A 26213-nucleotide genomic window follows, 5' to 3' on the forward strand; every position below is an offset into this window, starting at 1 on the left:
CACAATCACGGAACCCATAAACACTTTTTAAGAGGAGTGTGTCTCACAATTTGAAGTGAATATGTTCAATTAAAACATACATTCTATGGCATAAAAAAATAAAATAAAATAAAAATATGTGGACACAACCTTTCTAATTATTAGGTTTGTCTATTCCATTCATTTCTTGTTGCCAAATCTTGATGTTACAGTGACACTAGATCAGTGGTCACCAACCTTTTTTAAGCCCAGGATCCCTGACCTCGGCCTTTATGAAAGACAGGATCTAAATATTGAAGAATTGATAGGAAAATATATCCCTTATATATTCCTTTTTTTTTTTTTTTTTTTTTTTTTTTATTAGGAAATTGGTTGATTCTGATACTGGTCGCCGTTTTTATTATTATTATTATTATTATTATTATTCAAGCAAATTTATTTATTGGCTATTTGCTTTATAACAAGCAAACTGGCCTTAAACAAGAATATCTGTAGGGATTTGAAATTAGAGGCAACCACTGCATCTTAAATCACGATCCAAACAAAAATGCTATACACATGTGTATGAGCAGTTGTTTTTGATTTGAATTATACTGTATACTTTCAGAAATTTAAAAAGCAAAAACAGAATGGTCTGACTTCAGACTTTTTTTTTTTTTTTTGCTACATAAAACAATTGCATGAAACAAAAACAGCAGATCCTGAATAAGATGCGAATTCACTCTCTGACAGCAGGTGGCGCTTATGAACCAGCCGCGATATAGCGATTTCTTGGTTAACGCTGTAAACAAAGCAGAGCTGCAAGAAGAAAATGAGAAGTTATAAGAGAAGAAAATGGCATTATTGCCATCAAAACTTTTCTTAAGACCAGTTCCTTTCAGTGATGCATTAATATAACCCCACATTTTCTTCCTATATTTTTGAGCATCGAGAACAGTGAGCTTGTTCTCTGCCTGCTACAGTAAGTATTTTCTACTATTTGTGCTGTCTCCAGCGTTTCTTACCTCTTTTTTTATCAACGGTGTGATGTATTTTTTCTTTATCACTGTCCCAGTAGCTCCTGAAAATAACAGAAAAATAAGCACAATAAATACAGTACAAAGAAAATGGAGAAATGTAATGCATTTTTATACTTTATTTTACTGTTATTTTTGGGATCTACCGGGACAGAGATCGACAGGTTGGCGACCACTTGCACTAGATAATGTAAGGTTTTGACTTTGTGGCAACCACAACATTTTAAGAAGGGACCTTTTCTATTCCAGCACGACAATGTCTCTATGCACATGTTTGATGTTTCACAAGTTCATTGCAATAAACTGACACAGCGGTCTTGCTTATGGAATGTGCATAGGCCTTGTGTGTGAACGTGATCTTAGTTGTTCTAGACTAAATATGAACATGTATTTACTCATCTCACCTGCACAAAAACAGATTCAGTGTTACTCAAAATGAATAAAAACAGTCTCAAATGCAACTCAGAATATTATATAAACATGCAATAATTAAACATGTTAAATAAGACAAATATAATTTTATGTATTTTAATTCCCATTTTATTAACCAATGTCTTTGCTACTGACACCTACGATGATCCAATTCAACCATACTAATAAGAAAAAATAGTTATATTTGTGTATCATTTTTGTCTACTGGCTGATTAGTGTTGATAAATTTCCTTCAGCCTGAGGAGTATGCAGCTGCGCCCTCTACTGTACAGACGTGAATTAAATTTCCTTCAGCCTGAGGAGTATGCATTTTCACTTTGTGGTGTGAAAGGGCTTTTACGTTTGTAAACAGAATACATTTATATAACTATATAACTAACATATATAACTAATATATATGTAACTAACAAGCAAGTAAGTAACTTAAAAGTAACGTTACGCATTATTTTACACACAAAAAGGGAGTAACTCAATATTGTAATGCATTACTTTTCACTTTTTTTTCACTTTCACTTTAAAAGTAACTTTCCTCAACACTGGTGATACTTGAGATGGATAATATAATCTGAGCTGTACAATCCCCAATGGTAGACTGTTTTCCACTGATTTTTATGATTCTTTAATCTCAATACAGTCTTTGCTGCTAAAAAAGATAACTAATCTATGAGATGTATGTTTTCTTTTCTTTTTTCTTTTTTTGGAAAGGGTGTGGACTTGTGCAAGGTTTTGTGCAAGTTTTTCCACCCCATGTTGCATGGTGTACGTAATATTAAGATTTTATTTTCACAGGGATTACAATAATACCCAAATTCTGCTAGTTAGAAAGGGATATGTCCACATACTTTTTGCCATAGTGGTATTTAAATTTGTACCATTTGTAGTTTCTCAGATTGCAACACCCAGGGAAACCTTTAGAGAATCTTTTCAATAGTGCAATATGACAATTTTTCTGGACAATGAAACCTGTTTCGAGGTTGGGTTTGAAGCTCTTGAAATACATACTGAAGTCCCTTAAGTACACAACAGAATATTTGAGTGCGCCTCTCAAAAAGGTTCAGCGAATGTGATAGTCTGAGTATTACCATGATGGCTTGAGTATCTTTTCATTGTTGAAGTGTAGACTATTCAAATTTTCAAACCACTAGTAATAAATGTTCAAAGTTATGCAAACTTATATTTGCATTTGCTCTACTTTAATCTTAAACAGTTTCTTAAATCCACCCAACAGTCTTCAAACATGATGTTTTAATTTCTTTTCTCATGAAACTACAAGTTCTCACATTCTAACTACATTCATATAATCATCCAGAACTGGATGGAGAGTGAGCTATGATGAACTTATTTCAGTTTTCTCAAGTCATTGGGTGGGTCGCACTCCTGATGATGCCTTCTAATGCACCTGTCTGTATTGTTAAACTAAGAATCTGAGCAGCAAATTCCACTTGTCTCATGGAGCACACTGATGACCCCTCCCAGTGTATTTGGCTAAATGTAAAAACCAGCAAATCCAAAACAATGTGTCTGAAAGGTCAAAAGGATTTTGCCACCCTTTGCGTTCAAACTGAATGTCAGAATGAGATTGCTGAAATGAGGATGGTAATTTTCCATATTGTCCATTGTCCATAGATGAAAGAGTGTGGAAACAGGTCAAGAAGGATGCTTTCTCAGAGGTCTGGCACTGTAGGAACAGGACAGGACAGAATTACAGATTGCTTTTGTTAAAGACCATCAACAAGGAACTGTCAAACTTATTGTTCATGTCACAAGACTGTCTATACGGCCTTCAGACATGATTTTCTACGTGTTGAGGCCTGCTGCACACATTTGTATTCACGTGTATACATGTGTGAGCTGGATGCATTCATTTCTCCGCCCATAGTCACAAGTGCTCACAATGCTTAGGGCAGAGCGGGCCTGTATAGCGAAAGCACTCCATGAAGCATAGGCCCAATAAAGTGTTTTTTTTGCCATGATCTGAATTTTTAACCAACTGACCATGGTTGACTTATAATGGCTATTATTAAAGGAAACACTCAGATCAATAGCCTAGAAATCACTTTATTTGCAGTATAAAAAGCTACAGCTCTGTCAAAGAAACAGAAATTGCAGTCCCATGGTGAGCCTGCTATAACTGCAGTTTTGCCTCGCTTAAACACTGCTTTGAATAGCCTGAAAACAGGCCTGGATTAAATCAGTTTAGAAGGCCTATATTCAAAACTAGGATTAAAAAAGAAATAAATAAATTTTTAACAGCTGAAACATTAGGTAGACTTTCTTTTGGAAGCAGAGGTCACCCTCAATTTAAAAAAAAAATTAAAATAAAACACTGCAACCTGATACTCCACTACTACTACTACTTTTTTACTAGCTTACTTTTTATTAATAGTACTTTTTTATAAAGAGCCACAGAAAAATGTTGTGTTTACATTTTTGGTTGACAGTGGCTGCATGTGTCCGAAATCTTAGGCTGCTGACTTGTTGCCTCCCTGCCTTGACTTTGCAATGACTTTGCAGGCAGTGTTTGCACACGGGAGTCACCTCATGAAACTGATTTTGGACGGGCTTCCGAGGCAGCCTAACGGTTTAATGTTCTACAAACAAAACAGAAACGAGCTTTGGTGATAACTAAGTGAATATGTAAATACCTAAATTTATCGCTAGAAATAATATCAAAAGTACAAAAACGTTGGTCAGAAACATACATTCAAACAAGCATACACACAAACTGACCACTAAACCCTACTTTCAGACACCATCTTTATTGTTTTTAGCTCAACCGTCCCGGTGGAACACACAGGATTGTGGGATATCAAGGCAGCGAAGGTACATGCTGCCTTCAAAAATTGACCAGACAAGGGTATCTCAGGTCTCAGGAGACAGGAAGTGAAGCTGACATTGGATTAGGACGTGCCTTGATGCCTTCCTTCTTTGGAATGCTTCCTCCAAAGGCAGCATTTTTCAGCTTTCGGATGCAAGCCAGTGTTTAAAGGGGCGCAAAAATAGAGTATGCAGTGGAAAAGGGGGCGCCATTGTGCTGAAATCATTCTGTGAAATTCTTTAATAAAATGTTGTAAATAATCAAAAGCTTATTTGTTAAAAATAACGAAAGCAAACATTTTTATTCACTTTTGTTTAGAATTTTAAATTAGTTAAAATGTGTTTGACTATTAAGTGAGGACATACCAAAGGGACTTTGGAACATAGGCTACCCTTAGACAGTATTGTCACACAGATAGTCACGTGGCCAAAATGAGTAGAGGAGGGAAACTTTATAGGGTGCAGAACAGAAAAAGACAAAGGAATAATGAAAAAGCAATGCATTAGAACAAAAACCAAAGTATGGGTAAATAAAGTGAGCAATACTTTTTTTTTTTTTTTTGCTATGGTATCAAAAATCTATGGCTATGGTATCAGTTGGGGTCGCATCTTTGTCACTTTTCCACCCCTGATGAGACTACATGCTTTAAAGCTAAAAATAGAAATGTGTGGAAACTGCCATACATTTTGTGAGTAGCTACTTCTTTATATTCCATAGCCTATGTATCAAAGCCAGCAGAGGTGTTGTGTTTGTGTTGGGTTTGAATGGACAAGATGAGGAAATACATATATATAGTAAAAAAATGACAAATGCAGTTGTGGGTGGATTTTCTTTTTTAAAATCCCGCCTTTTCCCTTATCATTTGCCTAATGGCACTAGCCTTCCTCCCTCTCATTTCTGCAAACTCATGATGAATCAGCAATACAATCCTATAAGTGCATTTACTCAATACATGAAAGAAGAGGCGCGTGAACTTAAATTATTGACATACTGGTCTACAGTATGGCCAGTCTAAATGCTCTACTGGGTATTCAGTGTAGTCAAACATCCCTTATCAACATCAATCAATAGTTTATCACGTTTAAAATCTTTTATCATATCCAGTATATAATGTTTCAAGTCGTCAGTACAGGCTTCATTAATTCTGCATGAAGCGAACAAACCCCTACACGTGCATGCGCGTTATTTGACTCGATTGTAAATTCGCACGTGAGCAAAGAGCATTCAGATACAGAGCAGCGGGCTTTTACATTCGACTACAACACTTAAAGGGCGGAGCCAAAGGAGGCCAGAATCGTCGTGACAACATATGAAACTACAGGGGGCTGGTCTTAAAAATTGTGTAAATGAGCTATATAAGCAAAAAACGTGTGCTTATTATGTGTTTGGAACCGTTAAAGACAAAGCGGTATCTCGTTGGTTTAGAAGGACAGATTTAGGTAACATATTCGGCACCATTCACCTCTTTTAATAAAGCGGTGATAGTGACGCTCGGTAAGACTATACCGGCAAATTGTAACAGTCTAAATCTGATTCGGTTTTAAAAACAAACAAACGAAAAACATCATTCTTTGTCCATATTAAAATCGATGTTTTAAAAAGTGCATGTATGTGTGCATGAAACGTTTGTAAGGATGGGAGTCGGAGCTGATAACAAAAGCGTGAGCACATCTGCGAAGTTTACATTGCAGCAGCTTGAAGAGGAAAAAGAGGAGGTAGAGCTCGACAAGATGACACCCGGCAGTGCTGAAGCCATGAGGCTGGCAAAGGCTGATCCCCAGTCAACGGAGAGCAGAGAACTGTGGGGTCGGCGCCTGGAGTTCGTGCTCGCCTCCATAGGTTATGCTGTGGGTTTTTGGAAACGTGTGGCGCGCTTTCCGTACCTGTGCTACAGGAGCGGAGGAGGTGAGTGACGAGACTACTTCTGCTCCTCTCTCCATGAATCACCTCAGAGCCGCTCTGACACCCGCGCTTTTATTCATCTCTATTGCTATAAGTCAGTGTGGCCAACCAACATTCAGGAATCCATTTTGTTATCATGTGACATAAGAACTACAAACCATAACGCCAAGCGATTTCCTTTATACTTGCCTGTATGTCAAGATCATCATTATTATTATTTTTTTTAAAGTTTGACACAAAACACTGGACTTTTTATGAAAATAAACTTTTTGTTCAGGTCAAATAGAGTAAGGCTTAGGAAATATCTTGATGTTTGAAATTCGTTTTTAACATTATTTTTATTATTATTATTATTATTATTATTATTATTATTAATTAGCAGATTGAGTACATGTATGTTGTAATGAAAGTCTTAATAATTTTTATTTAAGGGTGTACCACCTTTTTAGACAATTCTTTTTTTTTTAAAACATATTTGTAGAAAATTTGTATAAATTATTTTTTCATGACCTACATTTTCAAACTGTATTTTTTTGACCATTATTTTGTGTGTATTTTATTTATATTCATGTAATTTATTTGAAGCTAAGGTTGCAGCAGTTGTGTAACTATAAGATGTAACAATAGAAACTCCAGGAGTTTGTGCCATTGGATATGTCTCTTGGTTTCTCACGCCAGACTTCTTTTTTTTTTTTTTCCCCCATTGTTAATTATTGACTTAAAACATATGAGTTAGAAAGAAGAGATTGTTGGTTCCAAGAATAATTATCAACCTTAAAATTTCCTTATTGGGGTTGGCTATATACAGTATTTTCAATTAAGAGATGCAATATACACTGTCCCAAGAGTAATAATCAATAAAACTCAATTTCTGTAAGAAGTGATCTGTGATATTTAGGACAGATGTCACAAAGTTTACAGCAGCTAATCCTCTCCCACTGCTTTATGTTTGTATTGCTCCATATAGTTTTTGTATGCTTCCTGTATATGCATATTGTCCAGATGAATGTTTGCTTTCTGCACCTTTTTTCAAAGAAAGTAAAACCATTCATGACCCAAGATTCTTGATTGTTTTTTATTTATTTATTTATTTATTTTAAATCTTCAAAAAAAAGTTTAGAAGTCAGAAGGAATAGATTTGTAGCAAGACCTTTTTATCTCTATAGAGCATGTGACTAAATCATCTTGCTCTCCTGAAAGACACTTCCTCTTTTCATGGTAAATCTGCATTATGACTTGCAAGAAATAGTTTGAACCTCACAGAATGACTCCTGCAAAACGAAACAAATTGTGGTTTAGAAAATGGAATTACAAAAACTATTTAACTACTCTTTTGATGTATCCCTGTCAAATTTCTGAAGACAAAAATACAGTAGTTTGTGACCATTGAAGTAAAAACTATTTTTATTAATAATAATCAGTTATTGTCATCTTTCACATGTTCCAGGTGCTTTCTTGATTCCTACTTGATCATGTTGTTTCTCTGTGGTATCCCACTGGCTGTTCATGGAGTTCACTGTTGGGCAGTACACCGTCTGGGACCGGTCCACGCTCTGGCTAAAATATGTCCCCTTTTCAAAGGTGAGTGATCCGTGTGCCCAGTCCCTCATATCTCCAGTCTTCAATTCTACCATCTAAACGTAGTCCTAAAAAATGGGCAGTCTTTTTATTTGAAATGTTGTCTGGGACATTCCAGTATTTCAATCACACAAATAGCCTCCTGTTCAACACTGTTCAAACCTGTTCAATGATAATTTGAGATTGCTTGAACTCATTTGATATGTTTTAGGAATAAGTTATTAAAGATATATTTTTATTTATTCCTTGTAAAACCACTGGATGGCTTTGCTGCTTGTGCACCTTGGTTTTTGCTTATCAGTGATTATTTATGTCCTGCTTTTTTTTTCTGTGTTTACTGTGTCAACAAAAGTGAATGCTCATCGTATATCATGGAAGTTTGGTTCCTTGCATACTGTACATGGTTATTGAACAGTGTTACAGTAACATATTTTAAGCATTACAACTCTTTGTAACTGCATTATCATTTTGCTGGACTATGAATGATCTTGTCTCTTTGCTTTGACCTGGCATGCATATTGACTGCAGAGCTTGTCTTCTTCCCTTTACGTTGGATTTTCCAGATTAAATGTGTAGACCAGCAACTATATTACACTTGATCTGTGATGATCTAGTGATGGCTGATCCTATTACTACTTGGTTTTTCTGTACCTAAATCAGCTTTATCATATTTGATTTCCTGTGTTTATAAAAACATACATTGTTAATGTGCAAACAACAACTACATTTTCTCTAGAATCCTGATCAGTTTTAAGTGAAAAATCATTATTACTAATAATAATCTGGAAGAACTATTTTTAAATCAATGAATTAAATCAAACCTGAGCCAAGAGAAAAATTAAATTGAGGGCAATCTATTTGCAACCAAAGTGAGTGTCAACAATAAGAAGTTCAGCCATCACTATTCGTCATTTGGGTTTTCTTCATTTTTTTATTGTCATTCTTTCACCTGCTAACAAGGACTTCTTTCCTCAAAGACAGAGATAGTCTACCCGGTCAAATCTTTTGGGTCCGTCCCTTGATATAGGGCTCATTTCAGCCGATTATGGCTCCTTGGTAGCAGAGGGACTGAAGCAGGTAGTTCTTTCTGTATATTCTTTTGACTGAAATGTACACTTATGTCACATTCTTTGTGATGTTCTGACAATCCACCAAAAAAAATAAAAGTGAGTAATGGCCTATTCAGTGGATCTCCTTTGTAATAAAGCTCCTCCTTTTACTTCTGCATTATCTATCTTTGTATGCTCAGTAAAGTAACCTGGTTATGGTATTTGTCACAGAAACAAAATTCTTACATACATTTTTAATTGATGCAACTGAATATCCCTTAATGCAGATCCAGGTTTTGTCTGCAAATCCAGCCTTACTGTCTGTTCGCACAATTTAAAGTGTAGTTGTATAACTACTGTGGCTGATCTGAAGCAAACATCTATAGATGTGAAACCCAAAGAAGTATTTGGGGCCCAGCTGTTCTCCATAAGAAAATAATGGTAACATGGGGTTTATTTACTTATTGAAATATAATAAATATTTACATGGCAGGTAGTGTTTTCTCTTTTAATGATATCTGATGCCATTTTAGGTTCAAACTTGTTCTCAATTAGAAATCCATACAAACTTTTTAATAACTTTAACATATCTGTTTATGAAATTAAAAATTCAGAGCAACACAAAGTCTACAATAATGTTATGTGCAGTGGATAGGTACCATGGTCATGCAAAAACAAAAAACAGTTTGGATTTACTGTTGATTCTGGATTTCCAGTAGAGCATCCAATGATCCCATAATGCCTCTGGTCTATAGTTTTGCTGAAGCTGTGGACTCATATAGGCTTAAGTTCAGGAGACCAAAAGGCACTGAGGGAATCTGGGTGACCTTAGAGGGCACAACACGGGAACGTGCCAACAACACAACATTCCTGTTTTTAGAGCTTTCTACTATTCAGGCCTGAAACAACAAATGAACATTCCATTTAGAGGGTGGGAAAAGGGACACAAAATAATGTCAAGATCCACAGAGAGTGATGATAATTAATCCACGGATTTAAAGCTGCCATCAAAACATGGAAAAAAATCAAATCAGTGATCTTTGCATTGTCATTCTCCTATCATGTTGATTTGGGTTACAAGGTAACTAGGTCACACTGAATGATTATATTGGTATCACACACCTGTCTGTATTGGATTCAGAACTGTTCAAACTGTTAGACTTGGCAAGTAAATCATAAATAGATCATTAAGAATATATTAGCACATTTCCTTTCTCCAAAGCTTATTTGAAAAAAACCTGATGTCTTTGAGAAATGTTTTTTGTTTCTTATTATGTGGCTGTTAATTTGTAAACATCTTCCTGATGTTCATATTCAGTTTCTAAATCAAATTCTGTTTCACTCCAGGCTTCTGTGAGATTTCAACCCTGATTACTGTATGGCAGTAATGAATTAAAATCACTGGAAGCAATGCTGTTGTGATTATATCAGAATGTCAATGTGTCAAAGTGTATTACGTTTAAACCTGACCATTGAATCCTTTTGTGGAGAAGGCATATTCTGTGGATTGCTAATAGTCCTATTTCTTATTTCTCAGGATGTAATTATCACTTAAATTCACTGAGAAACAGAACTGCTATTGTGTAAGCAAGTGGTTCTCAGCTTTTGATGTTGAGGTTATAGCCAGCACATTCAAATAAGCTCAATGATATTTTGTTGTATCAGTCACTTTGTGAAAGCTAGCCAAAGGCAGATATTAACAGGTTGCATGACATCCTCTCATACAACTTGGCAACAGTTTTGTGCAACAATTCTGTCTGCCAACAGCATGAAACCATTAAAATTCATTTGACTTGTAGAAACCATGAAGCTCGACTTAAAACACAGTAATATTGTTGGTTGTTTCTCTTTGGCCTGTCAATTGTCTGTTCTCAGTGAGCATTTGAATTTTTTGTAATAGTGGTGTATGAGTCCCTCAGTTGTTCTCAGTGTGAAAAGATGGATCTAAAAATCATACAAAAACAAAACAAAACTGGATCATCCAGGTAGCAACACGGTATTAAGAATCAAGCGCATTTGAACTTTTCTTTTTTATAAATACAACTGTTATTTTCTCTTATTCAGGTCAGTACTACATAAAAAATAACATGCATGTGTATGGTCCATCATAATTTGGTAAAAATAATTAACATTTTGCAGATACTGCAAAGAGTATGTAAAATTATAACCACAACTGTATATACTGTGAGTGTGTGTGTGTGTGTGTGTGTGTGTGTGTATGTATATATATATATATATCTCTATCAGGTAACAAGTATGCAAGAAATAGTTAGCTTTTCAATACTGAGTGTGCCTGAGATCTTTTGAAATTAAGTCTTATATATATCAGGTAACAAGTATGCAAGAAATAGTTAGCTTTTCAATACTGAGTGTGCCTGATATCTTTTGAAATTAAGTCTTGTGCATCTTTAAAATGTGAAATCTAATGTTTAGCATAACATTTGAACAGCCTTACTGCATTCATTCATGCAATCCTTAAAACATCTCCTAGAACCTCTTGCGTTTCCCTGGTTGTTTTAGCCAACCACCAAAAATATTTAATAAAAAAGAATAACAGAAGAATCATGGGAATCATGAAAAGTTTTTTAATTTTTAATTTTTTTTTAACATATATTTAGAAATGTTTTCAGATAGAGCCCTCTTAATATAAATTGAACAAAAACATCTGTCTTAAAGATTTGCTTTGTTCTTTTGGAACTTGTATATTAACCTAAAACAGTACTTCTGGAGTTCAACGGATTTGTTCTTTTTCTTCTAAAGCAAAAGCTAAACATTTCAGAGCCTCTGAAGAGCCCTAGGTGCTGTTCCAATGTGAGTCTGTTCAGCAGTGAAAAAACTTGGACAAGGTGGCAGAAAACGGTGGCGTCTTTTGGTTGTCTCACTCTATCTTTGTCTGTCCTCAGGTGTGGGTCTTGCCACAGTGGTGATTTCTTACGTGCTCTGCACTTACTACAATGTGCTCATGACCTGGGCTCTCTACTACCTGCTTCACTCCTTCAGCCCCTCATTGCCATGGCAATCCTGCAACAACACATGGAATGCAGTTGGCAACTGTTCCACTGGTTTTCCTGGCAATGCCACACATCTGCAATCGGCCAGTCAACAGTTCTTTGAGTGAGTAACAGATTTAATTTGTTTACTGTCTTTGTCTATGCCATATTTGGTGAGAATTCTTGATTTTCTGTCAGAGGTTGATTATAGTTGTGTATCACTCTCTACTGTTGACTTTTCATATTCAATGTAAATGGAACATTTTGAGTGCTTTCTTATTGTGTGTAGAATTTGTGGATTTCCAATAAAATTATGGACATCAATGAACCTTTAATGAGTCTTTATTTTTTTTTAAGTATATTCATTTAATCATCAAGTCAGTTTAATGTTAGAGCAAAATTATTTTTCAATGTTTTGTTTTTGTTGTGTTTTTCAGTCATAAGGTGCTAGAAGTGACCACAGGGATTGAGCATGCTGGAGGGATTCGTTGGGAACTCTTTGGTCTTCTAGTTCTGGCCTGGGCCATTGTTTATTTATGTATCTTTAAAGGGGTCAAATCCACTGGGAAGGTCTGAGTTCAGAGCTCACATCATTTCTTAACCGATTCAATGCATTTGAATAATCTAAATTAAGCCTTTAGTATGGGAAACAATAGCATATTTAAACTACAAATAGATAGTTAAGGATTTTGTCTTTATAAAAATATAAACAATGTGTTTGTGTTTATAGAATAAGGCTAATTATATTATAGAATAAGGTTAATTATATTAACGGGGTCATATAACGTTGCTAAAAAGAACATTATTTTGTCTATTTGGTGTAATGCAATGTGTTTATTCGGTTTAAGGTTCAAAAAACACATTATTTTCCACATTATGTACATTATTGTTGCTCCTCTATACCCCGCCTTTATGAAACGTGTCGATTTTTACAAAGCTCATCGTTCTAAAAACGCCAGCTGTCCAGTGCGTTGTGATTGGCTGAATGCCTCAAGCGTGTGACGTAAATGTTACGCCCCTTAACACTGTGATGCCGTGTGTCCCAGCGCAACGTGACAAAACCAATAAAACCCATAATAAACAAGGCATTTGTTGCATCCAGTGGGGACATATTTATTGATTATAATGACTTATACTGTCTTTTTATTCGTTGCATTGCGTATCACGCTGCGTAAACATAAAACCATGTCTGCATTTGTAATCAGAGAAATGACATACAACAAGCTCTACTTTACACTGCTCAAAACTCTGGTTTGAATCATCAGTGGCAAATTCTTTAAAATAAAAAAGTACTTACAAGCTGTGAGTCAGATGCGTCCGACTGTCCTTGCAAAGTTGGAACTGCCCTACTTTATAGAAACACCCCTTGTGCCACAGATGCATTGTAGCCTACTGGTTCAGGAAACGGTTCTCATCCTCCATAAAATGTGCAGCACACATCTAAATATTTGGGTTGAACTGTTCTGGAACAGTGTTGTAAATACAACCTAACCACTGATTTCTAGTTGTTTCCTTTTTAGGAAGAAAGTAGTTTCGCTTTCACAATGAAACACACAACATCTCCACAACATGGCAGTGGTGGCAACAGCAAAAATAAAAGTCACACCTTTTTTCTTTGCGCGAACATTTGGGCACCGTTATGCAAATCTTCCCACATCATGGTGTAGACATGTGGGGGCATGTTAGAACGAGCCGTTTTAGGAGGGCGTGGTTTACTCTTAACTTTTATAAAGAATATCTTTGGATTTATCTTGGATTTGAGACTTTAGTCTTTGCAACTTTACAGATCTTCTTAATGCACCAAGAGCTTGTAACACTCTGAAGAGAAAGGAAAAATTGAAATTGCATCATATGACCCCTTTAACAGTATTAGTAACCATATTTATCATATTTATTCAGATGAATAACCCTCAATATATTTAATCCTATATGTCAAAAAATGAAAATCAAATAATATATATAAAAAAAAAAAAATAATAATAATTTTCTATATTATTATCTGTAGAAGTTATGTACTTTTGCCTTATCACAAATATAAATCTCTCTGTTGACTCTGTCCATAGGTTGTGTACTTCACTGCCACATTCCCTTATTTCATACTGTTTGCATTGCTGATCAATAATGTTCAGTTGCCTGGAGCAAAAGATGGTATCCTCTTCTTCCTCATGCCAAACTGGAGTAAACTCTTGGAAGTCCAGGTGAGATTATACATGACTGAACATACATGAAGTCACGTAGTGTTAAAAACAAACTAGAAGCTGTTTACATGCTACCACATCATTACTGTAGTACCGCTGACACACAACAAGATTACTGTGGGAACTGTGGTGGTTTACCATTTGACATGTAATTAACACTTGGTGAAGCGAATCAGCAGGTTTGAAATAACTTTAACACCAGAAAATCTTCGAAAACACCCATGAGTCATGTAAAAGCTAGGGCATTGAATGAATGGCAGGTTTTATTTCTCATGACACACTTTTCCCCTGTTTCTATTGAGGTTGCTTGTATAAATGCTTATACAAATCGCCAAACCCAATAATTTCACATTGTTTTGTTTTCATAAAAAGCTTAACTGCAGAAATGTTGGAATTAAATTGCTATTAAATATTCAGATCAGTTGAGAATCCTAGTAACTCCATATAATAAAGCAAACATGACACATAATTCCTGTAAATTTTTTATTAAAACTCAAAACTTTAGACATGTTTATGTTAACAATGTATGGACAAAGGACAAAAATAAAACCTTGCGCTTTGTTAATCTTATGTTGTAGGTGTGGGTCAATGCTGCTGCTCAGATCTTCAACTCTATTGGCATTTCCTTTGGTTCTATGATATCTATGGCCAGTTACAACAAGTTCAACAACAACATCCTCAGGTAAGCAATATAGCAGTGAAGGTTTAGGGGTATTGGTTGGTTTCATCCCAGGTGCTGATTTTACATTTTAAAAGCTTATTTAATTAAAAATAAATGTATCAAAGTAAATATAGAACTAAACTGTAACCTTGCTTTTTATTTGATTTAAAGTTTATTACACTGATCAGAGCTGTAAGGGTGTAGCACATTAGCTCAAAAGGCAAATATTAATTAATTATAACTTGTTATAATTAATTATACATATTTGGATCAGCTAATGGAATTAATATTACAATCAACAAATATGTTCACCCACCGAACACCTGGTGTTAATTGTTTATTAATTCTAAAAAATGGTTATTTCCAGGGTATGGAAATAACGTCCTTATTGTACAAAACTACTCAGAGCGTGCAGCCAAAATCTTCACGATTACAGACTAGCAAAACAACAAACGACCTTGAGTGTGATACAAACAAGACTTTATTAACTAAACACTAAACACTTAAACTATTCTAACACACACACACACACACATATAAATGCATACACATTAGCAATGGAAAGAGAACTTAAGCAGAGTACAGGAATGCAAGAAGTTATAGAATTGTTTGAGATTCAGCCATGAGTACTATTTCTTAGTTCTTAGTTCATTTCTTCTTTAAAAAGGGTGGGGATACTTAAGTTTGATAATTTCATGTCTTGTCTATTTAAATAAAAGTGTCCTGATGCAGTTTGTTGGCTGATTTTGTCTTGATGAGAGAGAACCAGCTGAAGCCTGAGGATCTTTGGTGAATGGAAAGACAAGGCCGCAGCCTGATATAACTTAGGAGTCTATACTTCTAGCTCAACATCCTCATCTTTTTAGAATCTTAAAACCGCCCTGATCTTGTGATCAGTGATCTTTAAAGTGGAGGATGTCACACCCTCAGGATTTGAGTGAGCCAAGATGTTAGTCCTGATAACTGAGCCCTCTTGGAGTGATAGTTGCACTTTCAGGGGATGGTGCATGCAACTCACAAAGTGGGTTTTAAAGATTATTTGTTAAATATAACAAATAATTGTGTGTCTGCTCGGTCCAGTCATTACAAGGGTCTCTGTTATTTTCCAGGAAAACATGATTCTTTCTCCTCATCACTTTTCACCGTTTATTTTACAGGGACACATTTATCGTCTGTCTGGCTAATTCAGCCACCAGTATCGTGGCTGGGTTTGTTATTTTCTCTGCCATTGGGTACATGGCCCACATTCATAACCTGCCTGTAGATGACATTGCCACTGATGGTAAGTTTGTTTTCCTTTTCTCTGTAATAACAGTTTCTGCAGCTGTGAATCTAATCCTCCCCAGTCCTTGTGTTTCAAGGTTTGTTCACAAGCAGGAAATTAACTTAATCGCTTGTTCTGGTTGAACCAATTTTACTGTCTGGTTTTATTGCTGTGTCTCTGTACAGCCAAGAATCACAATTTAGTTTTAAGGACCAGAGGATCACAAAGGATTTCTGTTATCTTTTTGATGTGCTATTTGCCCAATGAGGAGGGTGATCACAATCATCCAAATCCTAATTAATCTACACGAAACAGGACACTGGCAATGTAAATACTGCTGTGATCAGTGAGCGTTGATATAAATATGCACTACTTTCATGCACAAAACAGGCCTAAGAATGTCAGTGTCAATGCCATGCAGTCTAATGAAATGAGAATGCAGTGGGAAAATTCCAGCTCCAGAAGTTGAGATGAAGCAGGATAATAAATGAAAAGTTCTCCTTCTTTACTGCCAGAGAGAGGATAAGTGTGAGAAGAGGTGAAGGGTGGGAGGATTACGCTAAAGAAAAAGAATAAAAGGGACTATTCATGGAAGAAACAGAATCAGGAAGAATCGGATGAAGGTAGACTAAGTAGAACAGTGTGAAAACAATGATAAAAGCATGTCCTTGAGTTGAGCTGCCCTCAAGAGTACTTCACAGCAGTTTATAATATCATAATATTTTTGTGTTTATATTACAGCACTGTTTGTTAAAACTTGTTGTCATTGAAGTCCATGAGTTTCCACAAGTTTAACCCATTAAGACCTCATCTGCCGTTGGATAATGTTATCCTTAAGAAAAATGATGAGTTCACACACTGTTCGATATCATATTTTGTGTGATTTATTTTGTTTTATTTATTTTTTGAGGAGGCACTTCCTCCCTTGCTTTGATCACCTTATCAGCAAGATTTCACCCAGTCATCCTTCATCTTGACTTTCTCTAGCAGGCAGATGTTTTCCTCTGAGAAATGCAATTACAAAAATAATTTTCTCCGGTTTCTCCAGCTTCTTTTCTGATTTTTTTTTTGTCTCCTTCCCTGTCTTATTTTGGGTTTTTTTGTACTATAGGAATCTCTAATCTGCACGTTTTATCAATATCTGCACTGATTTGGGGGAAAAAGTGTAGAATATAAATTGATTTAAACATGCAAAAATGTGTTAAGTGTAATCTCTTTTCTCTTATTACTAATCACTTATTATCTCTTAATACTAATCTCTTACTGGGATCTGAAAACAGTTAGATTCTCTTCTTCCTGTTTGCCAAGACCTCTGTAATTAGTTGTTCAAGTACTGGTGTCATCTTTCTCTATATCATTGAGAGTGAAATTGTGTGTGTGTGTGTGTGTTGGTGTGTGTGTGTGTGTGTGTTTTCTTGCAGGGCCTGGTCTGGTGTTTGTGGTGTATCCTGAAGTTTTCTCCACTATGCCATTCTCTCAGCTCTGGGCTCCTCTGTTTTTCATCATGTTACTCTGCCTTGGATTGGACAGTCAGGTATAATAGGCTTCAAAACATAATTTCAATCCATAGTAAGCTTTCTTTCAGTCTAATTCCTAGAAAAAGCAGGCAGCTGCTATCTAAGAAGCCATACACACAGGATGTGCTCTTGTTTTCTCTGTCAACAAGTGCTAAACTGACTTCTTTAACCTTTGCAGTGGATCTCACTGCTTTTTCAGTATCTTAGACTGTATATGTAAATATATGAATAATCAACAATTCTTTGCATTCATACTGAATCAGTTTTGTCACAGTGCATTCTAGAATTGTCTTCTGTGCAAAGTGTAAACCTAATGCAGCCTTGGTGAAGTTTGGTAGGCCACAGATGGCAAATTTGTTTGTTTTATTTTCTTTCATCTGGACCATTCATTTCTGCAGCTGATCCTTGTGTGTTCTCAATGTGTGTTGGCAAGCAGAAATTCATGAAATCAAGCAGGAAATTCAATGAATCTCTTGGGCTAAAAAAGGACTAAATTTATCATCTGCTTTTATTGCTATGTTTCTGAACTGCCAAAAATCATACTTCAGAGATTTAAGGACACAGGATTCTCATATTCCCTTTAAACTGTGAAAAGCTGTTTCTTCATTGCACACAGTGTCAACACCTTGCTAGCAAATGAGAAACAAGAGCGCAGTTAGAAAATCCATGCCCCATGTGTTTAGATGGAGCGGGAAAGTACATGTCTAATTCTTGTGTGTGGAAAAGTGATCAGAATGAGGGAAGGGCCCAAACGCACCAGGTTTTTCAACAGAGCTTTACACGTGTTTGTGCATTTTGACCTGTTATATGTGTACATGTGCACTGTGCAGTTTGCCATGGTGGAGGTGGCTGTAACGTTTATCATGGACGGATTTGGCAAGAAAATTCTGCCCATTTTTAAGAGAAAGGAGCTGATCATACTGGCGGTGTGCAGCTTTGGCTTTCTGCTGGGGATTCCTCATATTACCAGGGTAAATATTATCTAGTTTCACTTCATTAACAAGTATTGTGTTCTTACAGTTGAGATTTTGTTATACTTGGATCAGGTGGATTTTCTGGACCTGGAACTGTTTACACTTGACACTTGGAACATAATTTTAGTTTGAGAAGAAAAAAATATATGGATATTGTATCTAATGTATCTTTTTTAAACTATATTCCATTTAATTTGAAATGTAACAATTTTAGAGCTTATAAATAAATTCAACAAGTAAGTTCAGTAAATATGTTTTAAATAAAGTCAAGTTTGTTTGTTTGTTTTTTTTACAAAAGGAAATTATATTCAGTTTTTCATTTGGACCAATTTAACAATACATGCAAAAAAGAAGACAAAAGCTATATTTCTACATACGTTTTTACTAACTTATTTAAATGTGTGAAAAATGTTGTCTGTGACCTTTCAGTGAGCATATATAATGAAGCAAATGAATCAGAGTTTTAATTCAGTTCTTTGAAATGTACAGTTTGAACTGAATCAAACTTAGCAACTGATGTTTTTGCTAATAAAGTTTAGACACCATTAAAGACATTGTAAAAACACATCTTAGTTCTTCCATACTTAAAAAAATATCTAATATTATTTTGGGGAAACTTAAAGACCAAATAAAATAAAAAAATTCAAGCACCATTTATAATATCTGCTGTATAGCCATTGTTTTAAATATGGACACGAAAACCTAACCCTCATTTTGATGAGTATTAATGAAATAATATTGTGTGTGTGTGTGCAGGGTGGGATATAGTGTTTTCAGCTGATGGATCACTACACAGCTGTGCTAACTCTAATGTCCCTCTCCTACTTCCACGCCATCACAATCACACTCATATTCGGTGAATTTCACTTCCTTCAGTCTGAACATAGAAACTCAGATCAGAAACTCAGATGTAGCCATTGTACCACTGCTCCTATTGAGATATGAAGGTTTCTGCTTTTATCTCACCTCTTTCTTGCTCTCTTACACAACTTGCTTTCTCACACACATTCACAGGAGTGAGACGGCTCAGTATAATGGTGGAGAAAATGCTGGGAAAGAAACCAAACCTCTTCTTCCGTGTTTGTTGGCAGTTCCTGTCACCCATGCTTGTGCTGGTGAGGAAAAGAAAAACGTACATTTTGTAAACCTCTATATCTCACAACATTGACAACTATATGGATGTGTGTTATGGAATAAATAGCTTCAAAGCTCACATGATTTTAAAATAGTCATTTTTTCCCAATAAGACCATTAAGTAGCAGTAAACTGAAATAAAATCAAGGACAATACTCATTTATTTTGTCAGATTGTATCATGCACACATCCTTATACATGGTGCTTCCTAAATGCCCTTGCATTACCTTAAAAACTTTTTTACAATTTGAGGACATTCTTAACATTCAAAATACATTTATTGATAGTAACCAATAGAGTAGAGCCTGGTGTGTGTCTGTTCAAGTGCAGAAAGTTCAGATGGGGTATAATACTTTGTTTTGAATGAATAATAATGTCATCTTTCATGGCTCTCTCTGCAGGGTATTCTGATCTCCAGTATTTTTCAGTATACTCCAGCTCGATACGGTAAGTCCTACACATACCCGTTCTGGGCAGAGGTGGTGGGCTGGTTCATCTCTCTCGTCTCCATCATCTGGATTCCACTTGGGGCTCTGCATGAGCTTTGGACCACAGAAGGGTCTATGCTACAGGTATGTACAGTGCACAAACATTCACTATATCAATATTTGTTTTGTTTCTCCATGTCAAAATGAACCCAGTGCCTCTCTCTGTCTCTGACGCAGAGGTTGAAAAAGTCCATAACCCCAACTGTAGATCTGGAGTCTGTTTCAGAGAAACCATCTGCCGAGTCCATTGTGCTGTTCACGGCTGCTTAGACACCTGCGTGTGTGTTCTTGGTATGTTTACTCATTAGAAGTACAAAGTAGCTTTGCTTAAATTATAAAAACTATCATTTTATGTTTTATTAGGATTCATATTCTATTTATTGTATTTGAGATTAATGATAAAAAGAACAAACACCAAAAAGGTCCCACAATTACAATATTGCATTAATATTGATGAAAATCTGTTTTTTATTGCCTAATTGAATATTTTTTTACATGTATTTATTTGATTATCTGACAGTTGTTTTTCTATGTAAAAAGATTAAGAGATTTTATTCATATTTTTCTTCAAGAAAAGAAATGTAAAATATACGATGATTTAATGAGAGAGATATGACAAGATTTTGGTTTTCTCTGTTATTTAAACTTTAAAATAATTAATCGTTGAGCTTGAAATTTGATGGAATATATCTTGATACACTGATCTGAAGAACTGATGAAACCTTTGAATTTTAGACAACCCAAAAACTGAAGCCACTGCACCAACAAATGCCTGTTTTCATGAAACTCAGATGTAAACATCAATTTGTTGTGGGTACAACAACATTCACTCTCAGGCTTTAACTCATTCAGATTCTATAGATTCTAGAAAAAGATATTCAGAGAGCTGCTTTCAGACGCCTTTGTGTTCACAGTGAACCAAGGTTATATGAATTGAACTCTCCATATACAGCTGCTTATGACTCAGACAGCTTTTGCTCTCTACTTTGTAACTTGAACTGTGGCACATATTCTAAAACACCCTGCCCAAGTTTAGAAGAAAAAAAAAAGAAAAAAAGAGTAGAATGATGTAAGTAAAAATGGATGACCTCATTAGTAAGCACTTTCTGATGTCATCCGTAAGGCTTATGAATTTTTATATAGATATTCTACTAAAATTCATTCTATTTTTAATATTTTTCTTTTAGTATTAACTATTTTACTACTTTTAATTTAGAGTAAAAAAACGAAACAAAAAACGATATTTACCCCCAAAAAAGTGGCCTTTATATAAAAATGCATATTTAGAAATAAAATACTTTGTTTTAAATGCAACTAATAGTAGTATCAACTCAAGAACTGATAATTATATTGTATGAATATGTTTGTTTTACTGTTTTTTTTTTAACATAAGCATATCAGAATAAATATTTATGTATATGTTTTGTTGTTAATGAAACCACAGAAGGATAATCATTTAAACAGTTTTTTTTGTTTGTTTGTTTGTTTTTTGTCATTATAAACTGTCTAAGGTGAAACATTTTTGTATATTTAAAATGTCGTTTTTATGTCATGACTGACAGTTTTATATGCAAGTGGTCTTACCAAAATAAAAGTCTTTGTGTTGTCAGTTTCAGTTCCATATTATGACGTGTCATACTGCCGTTCACCACAAGATGTCATCGCAGCACAATTAACTACTGATGTCAAAACTATTCATTTGTCACAAACACGCCATTCATAGGCAGTAACATTATCTAATTACTAGTTATATAATATTATTTATACATTATCATAATGTATTATTTAAAATAATTAAATATTATAATTTTTTTTTTTTTATAAATTTAGTATATAACCATATTTATTTAGATTTTATAAGGGAAAAAAAATTAATTTCAATTGTTTTTTTTCTTTTTAAATTAAAATAGAAATATCACATTCTCATTATGTATAAGAACCATTTCAATAGCAGCCTCAGAAGTAAAGATAAATGCTACAGATTTAAGTGTGCATTTATTTTGTCACATTGCAAAGTTTGATGGGGGTTGTGTAAGTTAAATATGACTTATGGTGACCTCTTCTTCTAGATCAATTGCATTTCCTGTGTCTGTGCACTTTGTAACTGAAAGTGGAAGCACTAATAGGAGTCAGTTGAGACTGCGGTTCGGATGGCAGATCAATACCCTGACTCGATGCAAAAGGAGGCTGGATGCCACCACAGCGGCTCATTTATAGCCAGCAGCAGATCAATACACTGCAGCCTGTGACAGAGCAGTGCCTCGGTGGGAGAGATGTTCTACATTCCTGTTAGCGCCCCTGAAATAGCACAGTGTGTGCAGGCAGAGGACAGGGACATTTGTTTGTTTGCGTGCATATGTGTCTACAACAGAGAGGAAGTGTATGTTAGCTTTTTAGGGACCGGAAAGACTCCAATACGTGAATGTGTCTGCAAACAGAGAGAACATGAGGGTTTGGATCTGTTTGGCATTGGGAATTGATATCTTTGTGACCTGACAGGGCCGGATGCAATGACAGACGAGCTGTGGGAGAAGCGCAGGTCTTTGGAGAGATACCCTAGGGCTTGGCCGACCTTTCGGTCACCTCTGGCTGACCCCTAGCTGACCTGTGGGATACCTTTGCAAATGAAGCCCAGCCAAATTGGCCTTCTCTTTCTCTCCCCTGCTGTGGGAGAGCGCAGGTGTGTTGTAGCACACTCGGTGTCGCTGCAGGGGAGGGTTCACTTCCAGTGAAAGAGGAAATCGGGCATGAAGGGAAATGAAGACACGTGTCCCTCTTTTACCACACACACACACACACATATGCGCTTCAGATAGAAAACAGGCATTTGAGCCTTTGCATTGACTTTACATAATTGTAGATATTGTTTTGCAGTGAAAGAGCAACCACAGCTGTCCAGTTTTAGCTCAAGAGTTGATACTCTATGATACTGTTGTAATATCTCAAGTGTTTATCTTTTGTGGTCGCATTGGAAAATTTCACGGGCAAAAAAAAAATGTAATTGTCTATTGTCAATAGTGTAGTGATAAAGCAGAGTTCACACAAATCGCATTCAAATCAAGCAGTATTCTGTTGGTCAACACTGAAAAAAACATGTGACCAACTGAACCTGATGTGAAATCAGCATCTTCACGCAAAATTCCAGATCATGTGGATTTCTAATGAAATGACTGGATTTCACCAAGCCTGCAAAAATTTACTGAACAGTATATGTGAACACACCTTTAGACAGCAGTTTTCTGCCATGTAAAAATTATTTTTTTTCTTCACAGATTCATAAGGTTATTTAACGGCAGAAAAACTATTCACTTGCTTTATATTTGCCAAGATACTGAAATCTGCGATCAAAGTTGGATCTTTCAAGAGATATTTCACACTTCTCATCAAATTCCTCCAACTCTTTTAAAAATGTCATGTTACCTTTACAGTAAAAAAAAAATGGTTGTGGTTGCTAGAAATTTACACTAAAAATACAGTGTACAATACAAAATACAATAATATTACATTTATTGTTCAACCATTTAGAATTATTCACATATACGGTAAGTTACAGGTAACCAATTAACAGGTTTTTTTAATGTACATTTTACAGTCTTTTTACAGAATGTGTGTGTGTGTGTGTATATATATACAGTGTGTAAAAAGACTGGTAACACACACTGTAAAAAGACTGGTAAATATATATATATATATATATATATATATATATGGTATATATATATATATATATATATATATATATATATATATATATATATATATACTTTTACAGTGTTATCCACCATACCTCTGCATTCTACTGTAGCAGCTCAGGAATTCGGTCATTTGTTTGTATTTTATTTTTTCCAGATTAATTGTGGGGAAATGAGATGAAGTTACCACTCAACTGAAACTTAACTGAGGTCTCTTGAGTTATGAAACAGCAGCCTCTGAGCAATAAATACTTCCTCTGTGATGCTAATCAAGAAAGACCGAAATAGCTACGACCAGTTACATAAAACTGCAAGCAAGTGATAAAATGAATGAATGAGTGTTCAAATAAACAAGACTCTTGCTACTGTGTATTCCCATCAGGCAATGAAGGGGCAGCTGTGTTAGCATTAACAGCTGAGTGTATGCAGTCTGCCAATCTGTGTGTTTGTGCCTGTCTTAGAGTTTGCTGAAGGGGGAGTTGTGTTTGTGTAATGAAGCTGTGTGTCTGAAAACCATGATAAGGACGAATCAGAGCAGCTCAAAGGACACAGAGAGAAGTAAAGCATTGGTGAAAATACATACTCACTCAGTCACCTTTAGTCTTACCTTACCGTATGATGCCAGAGTATATGTCTGTGTACTTTTTGTGTATTTTTGAGCTTTATCTTTCCTTGTGTTTTCCCCCACATCTGCTGCATTGCACAACCCAGTGCACAAGTGCATTTGAAGAAAAAAAAGATTTAAATTTTTTGGCAGTTGAATTGTTGGTGAGATGGTGAGTAGTGAGCATGCAGATGTGACCTTTGGATGAAAAAGTGCTATGATGTCTCTGCTTACTATGATAAATCTGCTAAGAACATTTGTGTTGGGTTTTGTGTACAGACTCTAAACCAGGCTCTGGTCTCCTTAAATAGAGCTTGCCTAAAGTGTGCATATTGGTGTGACTCTACTGTTCACAGGATTTTAGCTGAGTGCAGATCTTTGAATTTTAGCCTCTAGTCAGCTAATTGTAACTATAATTTTTGAGTAGGTTTTTCCTCTCACTCTGCACAACAATGTTAGTGAGTTTATTGTTTGCCACATTCTTATGTGTAGGAAGCAACAACAATAGATCATGCTGACCTCAGGTCTGACCTTTTCTGGCTACAGGAAATCAGCAAATGAATGCAATCCTTTATTTCTCACAGCCTTGAGTCCTCTAGAGTAGAGCAAAGCACTTTCCGTTTACTTTGCATTTTAATAATAGCATATTGCGTATCGGCTTTCAAAGAAAGTACTGTAAAGAATACTGTATATAACACTTCTGTTCGATGACATGAGCTGTGTTTGGATAGAAAAACATTGTTCTGATTTAATCTACACATATAGTATACATGTCAATCATTTCACATATCTACACATCAATTTTGCATTTAAATCAGCATAACTGAAGTATTATACATTAACTAGGAAAATAACGTTAATTTTTGCAATTAATATTGGCTAAGATTTATTTTTATTTTTTTCAAAATTGTGATACTGATGTTATTTAGAGAGAATAGATTCTCACATAAGAGTATTGTTATTAAATTGTTAATTAGCCATTGTATTACCTATGACTTTCAAAATTTGAATCTAAATAAAATGCATTTAATATGGGTATTTGTACTGGCAGCGTCTCGAAAGATATACTTCCTAAATCTTAATTTGTAATGTGTATTACATTAATTCAATGAGTAAATATATTTATGATTAGTTAAAATTATTTCCCTGATAATTGTAACATACTAATATATATAACTAAGATATATAACTAAGAGAAGAAATAATGAAAGACATTCTTGTTTTTAGCATTTATTCAATATCCCAGACAGTTTATTCTAATTTCCTAGAGTTTTTTTTCCCTCTTGGCTGCTGTTCTCTACGTGGGCATCCCATATAACTTGCTGAATGAGATTTGAGCCCTTATTTCCTGTCTGCAATGCAGATAGTGGCCTGACCTCATCATCCCTATGAGCCATGAGGCAATCACACTTCCCAGCACTGGCATTGTGAGCTGCTTCATCTTGGCGTTGCACATCATTTTTGCCCACCATAGTGGAATAAAACTGTAAAACTCACAAGTTTATATTAATAAAATCTTAAAAAGTGAAGTAAAAAAAAAAAAAAAAAAAAGGTTTGGCAGGGACTTATATCTTTGTTTTTTGATTGGAGGCATTAAATTAATACCTCATTTCAAAAGATAACTGATTACAGATGTTAACATTAGATATTTAATTTGAATTTTAACATTTTTAAGTAGATTTGAATCTCCTAAGAAAATTTGAGTTGTACTTGCGTGTGTGAAAGAACGAGGCTGTTGTGGGTTTTTAGAGTTACTGTTTTGTTGCTTTGATGCTTTTTAATTAAATTACTTTCCAATAATACATCTGAAGAAACATTTCTTTGCCTGGGTTTTGCATGGTTCATTTCTCCCTTTCCCAAAGCATACACACAAACAAATGTGTCTTTATTTCTTCCAAAAAGGTCCCTAGAAAGGCT

At 35.2% G+C, this 26213-nt stretch overlaps 1 pseudogene; it reads left to right on the forward strand.

Annotated features, from left to right (window-relative positions):
* Positions 1–5582: 5582 nt before the first annotated feature.
* On the forward strand, positions 5583–21623 carry LOC109055557 (annotated as a pseudogene).
* Positions 21624–26213: the final 4590 nt, after the last annotated feature.

The sequence above is a fragment of the Cyprinus carpio genome, chromosome A5 (genome assembly GCF_018340385.1).
Source record: "Cyprinus carpio isolate SPL01 chromosome A5, ASM1834038v1, whole genome shotgun sequence".
In the NCBI taxonomy this organism is placed as follows: Eukaryota; Metazoa; Chordata; class Actinopteri; order Cypriniformes; family Cyprinidae; genus Cyprinus; species Cyprinus carpio.